Source organism: Gymnoscopelus microlampas, assembly GCF_963454915.1.
Source record: "Gymnoscopelus microlampas genome assembly, chromosome: 5".
In the NCBI taxonomy this organism is placed as follows: Eukaryota; Metazoa; Chordata; class Actinopteri; order Myctophiformes; family Myctophidae; genus Gymnoscopelus; species Gymnoscopelus microlampas.
Window position 1 is genome coordinate 29,018,371 of NC_139942.1, and position 12,384 is coordinate 29,030,754.

Below are 12,384 nucleotides of genomic sequence, written 5' to 3' on the forward strand. Positions count from 1 at the left end.
TCTCAGAGTGTACGATGGAGATTGCACAAAAAATATTTTACTCACTGTTTTGCACCTGTAAACCTGTGATGTTACAATACAGATGATTCTGATTATGAGTTACTTTGACATTAGGTGAACTAGAGTTGTGAAAGACTCGCATATCACACCAAAATTAAGGATGACTCCTTATAGACAGAGACTAGAAAAATATTTTTTTCTGTTTTTATTTACATGCTCGCACGTGCTAAAGTGCTCATAGTGCAAACGTGCTGCTCTAGAGATAGTTAATGGCTCATGATGGGACAGAGAGGTGAAGACAAGTCTAGGATTTAACTTCTGACATGTTGGCCAAGTATTGAGCAACTTATCATTAGTGTGGTTTTCTTTGTTTAGTACAAAATATTAATGTCTAAATATTTATGTGGATGTCACAAAATACCAAGGCACACCTGGACTTGTCTCACAGCACACCGGTGTGCCTTGGCACTGGCTTTGGCACACTGTTTGAGAACCACAACAGATGTAAAAGCAAGATGGGACGGTCCAGTAGCATTTTCATTGCTGTCGGGCAGAAACCTTGCATCTTCATATTTCAACTTTTTTTCTGTTTCCTTGTAAATTAATGCCCTACTTCATCATACAAGCGTCACACAAAAGTAGTGAAAATAGCAGATACAAGCTATATACTGTAGATATACATCAGATTGTTGTTTCCCGTAGTATTTTTTTTTACAAATTCATCCATGTCTAAGGTATTTGTTATTGATTTCTCAAGATCACCAAATTCCTCTTTCCTTCATGTACATGATGTGACGATAAATGGTTTGGAGTAGGACTCGTGATTGACAGAACGTTCACGCTCCGAGAGACAATGTGTGGCTTTGACAGGTATGTTCAGACGGAGAGTTTGAATAAACATGGCAGACAAGTGTTCTGTGTGTAAAAGCCAGGCGCTCCTGTCAGGCGAGATTGTCGGTGGAGATGTACAACTGTGTGTTTTCAGGCGTAGGAATGGTATACATGTGGCTCTGTATGTAGACAGACAAATGCCAGGTCTCCGCCTGGCAGAGGTGGAGAGCTCGGCTGTGGCTGCCATGTTTTTCACCGGTGCTGGAGTCGGAAGTAAACATCTCATTGATTTTCCCTATGGACGTTTTAGAAAATTCTCATATTAAGGATTTTAAGCCTGGATAAAAGAATGATAAAACAAAAAAAAGGTGAAGGTTTACATATTTAAGATTGAAGGAACTACTTCTCCCATAAACAATGGTTTATAGGAGAAGTATAGTTGCTTCAATATTAATCATATTCTTTCCGATGCTTCCAAACAAACAATCGTTTCGATTTTTATAAAAGTGTTTTTATTGTTAATAGTGTGGTAATATATTGTTGTTGACTGGTAGTGTTTTTGGACAACATTGTGGCCTACAACATACAGGAGCATGTAGTATTGCTTTACAACCAGGACACTCATGGTAAGCCTACAGTAGTAGTCACTACAACACTCACTTCTACTGTACAGTATGTCACAGGAGCATTATTCCTTTTCACATTGGCAAAGTAATCACCGAAAATCATTATTCAATATACCAACAGTCACACGAAAGTTCTACATCCAGTCCATTGCTTTTCTATTCCGTACATACAACATACCATCATGTCAACAAAATGTTTCCCTCAATACAACAGTCACAACAGGACTCCTAAAATAATGCTATACTATGTATGGTATTATGAAAACATGGCATCTGTCTACCTAACATGCTATCTAAATTACATTTTAGCCTTTGCATAATCCTGCAAGGTCGTCAAAGCTAGGGAAAGTGCTGCAGGAATTTTAGACAAGTATACGTACAACCCATACAGTAAACAGATCCCAGCATGCCCCAGCGAAGTGTACATAGTTAATATCACAAGGTACAACACACACCTGAGGTCATAGGTGCCGATGCTGTGGGTGCTCCTTAAACACACACCTGAGGTGGTGCTCAGGGGTGCACTGGGCGCTTCGTGTGACACCAACAAACATATGTTGCTACCAGTGGTGTAAAGTAACTAAGTACATTTACTCAAGTACTGTACTTAAATACACTTTTGAGGATTTTTTACTTTACTGGAGTATTTCCAATTTGCACTTTTACTTCTACTCAGGGGCAAATGTTGTACTTTTACTCTACTACAATTTTTTGAAAACTTTAGTTACCAGTTACTTTGTAGATTAGTGAAAATTCTGGCCTGGGCCCATGGACTAATTGGATTGTTACGACATTATAGCTGATAATACAAAACTCTATAGAGAAAATGGTCATATATTGTGATTAGAGGGCGATGCAAGGCATCGCAGTTATGTGACAGACCTGCGGTGAATAAACAAACCCACGTTGCATCCAGAACGACGCTCACTGTCTTTATTGTTGTATTTAGTAAATGTTGGAAATACTAACCTACTTAGAAGATACAACAGAAATGAATGGGACTTCCGACTCCACACTGTTGAGCTGTATTACCACTACACTGTGTTAAGCCAGGTCCCAATGACGGACCCTATTGCATGCTTACTGGTTATTAAGCACACACCCATATACCATAAGGCATGCAATGGTTGCATTGGATTTAACAGTCAAATTAGTTACTTAGGATATTGTATTGTGAAGGTAGAGAGAGAGCTATCAGAACCATGGATAGCGCTCTGACATGGGGTAACACAAACAGATTGTCAGTCGAAACAAGTTAAATAATCAATCAACTACAGCTGGAATGTTTTCTTTACTACAGTATTGGGAGGGTACAGTAAAAAAAAAACATCAGCAGGAAGTTGCTAAATAACTAGCCTATAAACTTCTGTAAATATGCATAGCTGACTAGAGATAAATTAAGTTTATTTTTGACTTTGATAAACTGCAGTCAGTTTAAACAGTTGCAGTGTCTGAGGTAGATGCCAGCATAGACATAAATCAGGTAGACGCCTCATTGGCCAGTGGGGCTGCATGTCAACGCCACCACCATATTATGTGGGGAAGCTTGCCATAACTGCAAGAAATATATCGTAGGCTATAGAAGTATCTGAGACAAAAACCTGTTTCTGTTTTATAACCATTTCTGTTATCTATGTAAGATAAGGTGTTTCCATATGAAAACCCACATTTTATTTAACCACCTATCCTATATCATAACATAACTACATGTCTGATGTCTAAAATTGGTTGAGAATACTTTGATTGTTGAGAGATTCTTCAATAGACATACGTGGGGCATACATGCATTAGGAGACACGGCTCTCCCCACAAAGTATGGCAACCGTGATGACGCATATACAAGCTCACATTGTGGGCTTGTAGATTTGCTATTTTCTAGGTTTAGATTTTTAGGAGGACAGCGAGTGCATGCCGCAGCCCGAAAATGCACTCGCTCCTTCTGGATTTTTATGCATTTTGAAAACTTGTGAAAAGGGGACATTCTGCACATACTTTTACTTTTTGTACTTTATGTACATTTTATGTCAATACTTTTGTACTTTTACTCAAGTAAATTTGAAATACCGAACTTTTACTTCAGACTATTTTTATGTTGTGGTATTGATACTTTTACTGAAGTAAAAAATGTGAGTACTTCTTACACCACTGCGCATCGCTCCAATGAATCGCAGGGGCCAATGAGGTATCTATGTTTATATATCTATGGATGCCAGCATACAGTGGTTGACTTCTGGGGCTGTACGGCTCCGCCGATGCCATGTTGAGGCGGGGGAGCTCATAAGATGCAGCTGTGCAGCAGCGCTATAACTCATGGCAGCAGCTTGGAACTTGGCAGAACTCCACTGCAAGAAGAGACAGGTTTGCTGTGTGAAGCTTTGGATGAGACTGGTGCAGAAAGAAGAAGTGTTTGTGCTCAGGGTCAGGGAGCACATTGAGGATACCCAATTTGCTATCGACAACCATTTTATGTTATTAGTTGTGTCTGAAATTTACAAATTGAGGCTTCACCACATCACAAAACTACACTAAAGCTGTGCAAAACAGTTATCTTCCAGGAAGATAACTACACCTATGTCACACCGCCTATACGACCAATATGTCTGAGTCATAGTGTCGAAGGCTTTGTCAGAGTACCCATTGTACCTGTCTGTCTGTGTCCCTTTTGTGCCATATATGGCGATGTCTGTTTCTGTCTGTGTCTACCTGTGTCCCTTTTATGCCCATATATGGAGATATCCGTATCTGTCAGTCCTTGTTCCTTTGTTTGTGCCAAGATCTCTGTATCCGTCAGTTCTTGTCCCTTTTATGCCCATATATGGAGATCGCTGATGTAATCGGTATATGCCATATGGGCATGACCCTTTTGTGCCCATATGTAGAGCTGACTGATTTGTTTGTGTATATGGGCATACAGCATATTTCTTTATGTCATTGTTGATTTTATTTGTTTCATTGTGGTGGTATTATTATTTATCTATTTATTTTGACCAAAAGGGGGGGGGGGGGTAGTGGGTGTGGATTTTGGAGCCAGGTGACAATCAGCAAACATTTGCACCCGTGTGATTGGGGCTGATAGACTGCCACCTGTTAAAATGCAGTCGGTCAGCCCTCCCTGACTCCATCTTCACCTGTTTGCTACAGTAAGAGACCGGGGCCAGCCTATGAAGCAAGAACCTTTCCGTTCAAACTTTCCACATCTGTGTTTCTGTTCAAGTTTATTAAATACATGGCAAGCCATATCTTTGAGTTGACATTTTGTAAGCGGAAGCAAAAGAACAGAGCTATCCCACTGGCTGCTTCTTCATCCACACTCAATCTCCCACAATCTTGCTTGGGGCGTGTGTTTGGGCACGAGTGAAGAAGAGAGCTTGTTTTGACATGAAACACGACAGTTCCCTTTGTTCAAAGCTACATGTAGAACCTGACTGTGCAGATCTATCTGTGCATAGCCTGCCCTTGAGGCATGAGATCTGAGAAAATAAAGAGGTTTGCTGGCAGAGGACACCTAGCAACACTGATTGTGAGATTGATGCACAGTCATACCTACCCTGTGGGCACAGACTAGTTTTCATTAGGCTTTTATCCATGGAATTGTGTCTAATTTAAATACTTAACAGGTGTTATGGACATGATAAAACCTTTCCTTTTGGCTGCATATTCTGCCTGCAATGACATCATGACTCGATAATGAACCAGGACTATGATTTACTACCTGGTTTCAATGTTTTCATCTCCAGATTTCATTTTCAAAACTGAATCGGGAAAAGAAACAAGAGGCCTCATATCCATATATTGTGTTTTCCAAATTATTTCATTTCCAAACCAAAGTGGATATCCTCAAGGTGGGGAAGAAACTGCAATCAGTGTCCATTGATCAGAAGATACGAATTGTCCCCGACATGTCGGGCTGCTGTGGTAGGCACGTTAAAAGATCGGGTTGGCACTTGAAAAGAATGAATGACTCATAGTCTTAATTCAGGACATGTTGTTTATATGGGGTGCATTTCTCCTTTCCGACATGTCGCCTTTCCGACGTTGACGAACCCTATACCTAACCCTAACCCTAACCCTAACCGCACGCGGAAGCCACTAGTCGGAGTGGTGAGATGTCGGAATGGAGAGTGAACACCGTTTATATGCACCTTTAATGATGTTTCCAACATCCCTGTTTCTATGTGAAACTCATGATCACGCAAACTCACCATAAACAAGGGGTTGGACAGCATCACAAAACGCATACATGGATGGTTGGAATGGAACTCTTCACCGCCTGTTGATTCTGTGGAAAAAGACACACATTTTGTGATCTACAGCACACTCATCAAGCCTCATTAGTGCAATTTCAGACTGAGTGAGTGGTACCAAAACTTGACACCGAAGTCAAGTATATATATATACAGTATGTAGTTAATATATATAAGTACTAAAGCTTTTCATATTCCATTCCTATTGGCTACAATTGCCTTCCTGTTTTAGGGTGGGGTCTATTTTACAACCCCAAATTTGCATCACATATTCACTCCAAAAATGCTTTCACTTCTGCCCATAGGAGATGTCTCAAATACTAAAATTTGTGCCGTATGTTGTAGAAATGCTATTTACCTGTGCAGCTTCCAAAGGTCTTGGCTGCAACCTACAATTAACATAGCCCTGCCTGGAGGAGGAAATACATCAGTATGCACTCTGCAGATTTAGACAGTGTAAAATAAAGCAATTGCTAAACTAGTAACCTGTTTTGTAACAGGCCACTGAACAGGACTGAGCAATAATATTAGCTCTTTTCATTGTGTAACTTTTCATCCATGTAACTGATAAACATCAGCAGTATTGCGCAATCATTACGTGTACACACACACACACACACACACACACACACACACACACACACGCGCACACACGCACACACACACAAAACAATTTGTACCCTAATCTAGCTAATTAATCTATTTGTGCAAGAAGCTGTTTGGCAATATTCAATCCTAATCAATCCTAGTGCATCCTCTGCAATAAGATGTTAAAGTGATTTGATGTGATGTCATGTCAGTAGTCAGAGAGCAGGTAACACTGGTGTTAAACAACGCTCTTGTTCTCAAAAGCCATAAGGTATCCTGTTGGCAACATGTAGCCTACTAATCTGAAGAGAGTATTGAGCATTCAGTTACTTCAGCAACATTGGCCAAGTTATTGTGGAACACCTTGCTTCATTAGCATAAGACATATATTGTATAAAATGTACTAAATGTATGGTGTTAACTTCTGCTACTATATAACATACCTGTAAAGGTCCTCACATTTCTTTTTTAAATGTCTGTTTCCTCAGCTCAGACTAAGGGAATGGTGGAGTCGGTAGGAATGGGTCATCTTTGTACACTCTTTAACCTCATCCAGACATGAACTTGACATTGTCCATGCTGCCTGTGTGGCTTCCTCCATGGCCAATATGTCACCTGACAGCTAAATTGTCTCCAGGTGGTGCAGTAGACTGTCTTGAAAGTGTCAGCTACCCCAATAAGTTTGGCAAGGACATATACTCAGCTTTGCAATGCATTTCTTCATTCTCACGACTATTTGTTGACAGCAAAGTGACACTTCATCACTGTCCCTAATGTTAACTTCACATGCCCGGACCACAGTCAAACACTCCTTTTCAATCTGTGCATAACTCGTTTCGTCATCTGTCAGTGTGCGAGAACAGCATGAAAGACGTATTTCTGCCAAGAGCAGTTTGACTTATGTGAAACCCTCTTCCTGTGCTGGACTCCACACCCATGCTTTACCAACCCTGAGCAGGTCTTTGAGTGGGCGTGAGATGTCAGCTAGGTTGGGCAAATAGTGTCTCAGAATCAGATAATGTATTCCTCTGTGTTATGTGGAGGCTGAATGTTTCTTTTGGACTCTACTTTATCATGCTTTCCACACGTCATAAAGGTGGACTAGAAACAACTCACTCTGTGTTTGGCTCAGTTTGATTTGTATTCCTCACTGAGCTTCAGCCCAGCAGCTTTGTAGTACTCTTTGTAGTACTCTCAACATTCGTAGTGCTCTCTAGGTGTTGTTTGTGCATCTCAGGGATCTCTCCATAGACTAATGTCATCCCTTATGCTGAGGGATCAATTCTAATAATTTGTGATCAATTATGCCAAGCGCCGGTGTTGCCACATCCGTGAAACAAGCGTGGGTGCTCATATCCCCCGACGGGTATGGTTAGTTTTAAATAATTGTATAATGCATTATGTGATTTTTAGCCCAATGTTAAAAGAAGTTCCCACAATAAGGATACCAGATTGAAAGTGGTTAAGCTCCTCCTTCACCTTTGGGAGTAGGGGTATTTGCCATGAGTAGAGACACCCATCCATCTATCTATCCCTCCATCTATCTATAGGGACACCAGGGTGAAAGTGGTTAAAGCAATATTTTTTCCCTTTGTAGCCTGCCCCCCGGACAATGCAATACCGGCTGTGACTATTCCAGCTTCAGCTTTGTTCTTAATGATTCATCGAGCGTTGAGAAATAACGTCTCCACTCATGCCCGGAGCCAGTAATGAGGTCACCAAGGTCATGTGTGTGTGTGTGTGTGTGTGTGTGTGTGTGTGTGTGTGTGTGTGTGTGTGTGTGTGTGTGTGTGTGTGTGTGTGTGTGTGTGTGTGTGTGTGTGTGTGTGTTTTGGGTATTAGCTGTTAGTAACCTTACCATTTAGTCAGTAGTAACCTGCTGGGAGGATTAGGGGAAGTCCACGTTACTGCACTATAGACTGGAAAACAGCTGACCAGATGACATAGCAGTCAGCAGCTACATTCTATTATCACACTATGTCGTCATTGTCCTTTCACCAAATTGAGCAAAACTTTTCACTGTGAAACTGATGACCTGGCACGTACTAGCACGGTGCATCATGCATGGAACAATCAAGAACACTTAACTACTAATCTCTTCTTTATATTCCTTCTTTATCTACAAGCTCACAACGCATGGCGATGCAACACGTTGGGAGCTTGGCTTTTTTTTTTTGCAATTCTGATTTTATTTTAAAAGATTTTCACCTGTAATGCCCACAATAGGGACTCTAGGGTTAAAGTGGTGACGAAGCAAAACATTCCAGCCACACTTGTAGCACTAGAAATACATTTACTTGTTAAAACTAACACCTTTCATCTGGTGGCCTTCATCATCAAGGTCACCCAATCAGTAAATTGAACCAGAGTTTAAAATCTCCAAGGACTCGGGCCGTTCGTTCATCACAGGACATTTAGATTGTTGTTTTATCTGGCAGTAATTACAGTGGAAACTGGTTCCACGTTGACAAGGATTGGCAGGGTGTAACAGCTGGCAGCAATCTGAGAATTATTGGTGAATTATCATCTGGAACCAAATCAAATGACGCAGAATCGCAGATGCATGGATGGCATCATGGGCTGATGGGCTGATAACGGAGAGAAAAAGAAAGAACAGAGAAAAGGAGGGCAAGGAGTAATAAGATATTGAAAAGGAGTTATTGTATCTGCATGCCCTTGAAACTAATACTGTATATACAGCAGTTTATGTGATATTGGTAATGCTGAATATATTTTAGTAAAAGTTTTGTTTTTACAATTCAGCTGAATTTTGTCGTGTTGAGTTTGACTGACAGGTTTAATGAAAATGTAAAAAGTTATAGTTCATTCATTCAAACCAATCTTTTATAAGCTGACTTCTCCCAAGACTTGACCCTAAAGCTTAACTTATACTTTGTCACAGAGTGATTATAGAAAAGTTATTTTCGGCGAGTGACACATCAAGGTGACTTATAAAGATTCATATATAAATTCATTAATGACAGAACATTCATTTGAGATATTTTCTTTGAAAACATGAACAATATTTTTTGGGGGGAAAAGCTGATTAAATCAGATCATTTTCTCAGAATCACAGAATTGTATGCAAGCACTCAGCAAAATGAATAGTGCCACTCCGTTGGTGTAATTTCAACACAATAAAAACAGAAGACACAGACACAACACACAGTTAAAACAATAAAATAATATAAAATAGTTATGTCCATATACTGATAGTTATGTCCATATACTGCTATTCATATCAAGATAAGTCAATATTGCACATGATATTTAAGTGCAAGGTGCAGCATAAACTCTCTCCATTTTTTGCGTGTTCTGACTGGCCTATGCCTGCCAGAGGGCAGCAGTTCAAAGGTGGTGGCCAGGGTGTATGGAGTCCTTGATTGTGTTAGTGACTCTGCTAAGATAACGTGAGGTGGAAATGTCCTCCAGGGATGCTATTGGGAAGCAGTTTTTTTTTTACCACTCTGGAGCTCTTTCTTGTCTGCAGCCGAGCAGCCTGCGTACCTCACTGACATGCAGTATGTCAGCAGACTCTCGATGTCGCCCGGTAGAAAGCCACCAGCAGCTTCCATTCTGTGTAGTGTCTCCTAGAGCACTCTCGGGAAGTAGAGTCTCTGTTGTGCTCTCTTAACGGTTGCAGTGGCGTTGGCCGACCAAGATAAGTCCTCATTGATTGATTGATTGATGTACTTTATTTAGTAAGACATGAGAACAACAGTACATGGAAGTACAAATTCAGATATGAGGACTCCCTGCAGGAATGTAAAGGTCTGTCACCCTTTCCACACATGCCCCTGAGATGAGCCCAACGACAGTTGTGTAAATTTAACAAAGGTGTTGGAGTAGGTCTTAAAAGGAAAGTTAGAAAATGAAAGCGTCTCAAAACAAAACTGCGCTGATGGGAAATGTTGGGAAAGGATATTATGAAATGAATGACCCATTCACACACAATGAGAAAAAAAACTAGAAACCGCGTTCCTCGGAGCACAGGTCTCCGCCAGGTCAGGTAGGTTATTGTGGGCCACCAATGTTTTGAATGCGCCAATCAGGATGGAATATGAAAAAAAAGTTTTTTTTGCAAGTTTTGCAAAAATCTCCTTCCTGGTGGCGCTAAAATTGGGCACTGTTAAAGGGTGGCATTTGTTCCTCAACGTAGTGGGAAAGTATGTGCAAAGTTTCACTGCGTTCATGATTTGCAGAGACGTGAATCTTCAGGACGGAATATGGAAAATCATGTGTACCGTGTGAAATTTGGAGAACATCTGGAGGAGTAATATCAAAAAATGTGTTTTACATAAGTCGGCGTCCTGGTGGCGCTATAAAAGGCAGATGTGATAAATGCAGGGCAAATGTTTTTCTTTGGCCTCTAAGGAGTGCACATACAAAGTTTTACACAGATCAGTGCAGTTATTGGCAAAAACACCAATCGGCCAGTTATAGCGCCACCATGAGGCTGATTTGAACATTTTCGTGGCATTTCTTCCCCGGCCTAGTGGGAATGTGCGTCCAAAATTTCTCGGGAATCGCACACAGTGTTCATGATTTGAGGCATTTTGTTCAAAACGGAGCACTCCTGCAAACTTTTGCAAACTTTATCCCCCCCCCCCCCCGCCCTTACCCCTCGAGCAAGGAGAGAAAGTTTGTGGTGGCGCGACTCAAGTTGCAGCGGCCCGTGTACTCCACGCACAAACACAATTTCATTGTAACTTGTACTTGTACCTGTGACATTTCATTGTAACTTGTATTTGTATCTGTGAACAATGACAACAATAAACCTATTCCTATTCCTAACTTTGGAAGGCAATCTTAGCCAATCAGGATGGAATATCTGTAGGAGTACGGTCAAAAAATGTGTTTTTAACAGGGTTAACAGACTCCTCTCTATTGTATTATTGTGCACACAGCATCTCTCACGCTCTGGGTGAATGTTTTACGACTCCTCTGGGGTATCTGAGTTCATAGTCACACTCTGTCAACCACTGTACATTATTCTCCTATTGCCATAAAAGGGGGGAGCAAGAGAAGAAAACAGAAGGAACTAGAAAAAGTGCTCCTCGGAGCACAGGTCTCCGCCAGGTCAGGTACGTTATTGACCTCCTGGTGGCGCTATAATAGCCCAATGCGAAAAGGGTGGCATTTCTTCTTAGGCTTTTCACGCAATCGGACACTGCATGCATGATTTGAGACATTTTGTTCCAAAAATGTGTTTTGCTAAATTAGACCTACTGTAACATAACAGGCCAATGTGAAAAGACACACACACACACACACACACACACACACACACACACACACACACACACACACACACACACACACACACACACACACACACACACACACACACACACACACACACACACACACACACACACACACACACACACAACCATAACTTAATAACAATAGAAGTACAAAAATGCAGTGGTGTAGTGACTAAGAACATTTACTCAAGTAGGCCTACTGGTACTTAAGTACACTTTTTAGGTATTTTTAGTATTTCCAGTTTTCAGTACTTTTACTTCTACTCCACTACATCTCAGAGGCAAATATTGTACTTTTACTCCACTGCAATTATTTGAAAATTGTAGTTACTTGTTACTTTGTAGATTTTGATTATTATTACAAAACATACATTGACAACTTCAGCTCTATATACAGTACATTTTGGCCATTTGAAAATAGCCGGTCTAAAAGCTCACAATGCGTCACATCGCAACGCATTGTGATCTTGTAGATCAGCTATTTTCAAAAGATTTTTATACATTTGAAAACTTGCATAATAAGTACTTTCTACTTTTGGTACTTTAAGTACATTTTGATACCAATACTTTTGTAGTTTTACTCAAGTCAATTTCGAATTCCCGAATTTTACTTGTAACAGAGTATTTTTCTACATTGCAGTATTGATACTTTTACTTAAGGAAAACATTTGAATACTTTTTCCACCACTGCAAAAATGGAATAACGACAAAAACTAGAAAAAGTGCTCCTCGGAGCACAGGTCTCCGCCAGGTCAGGTACGTTATTGTGGCCTCCTGGTGGCGCTATAATAGGCCAATGTGAAAAGGGTGCCATTTATTCTTAGGTCG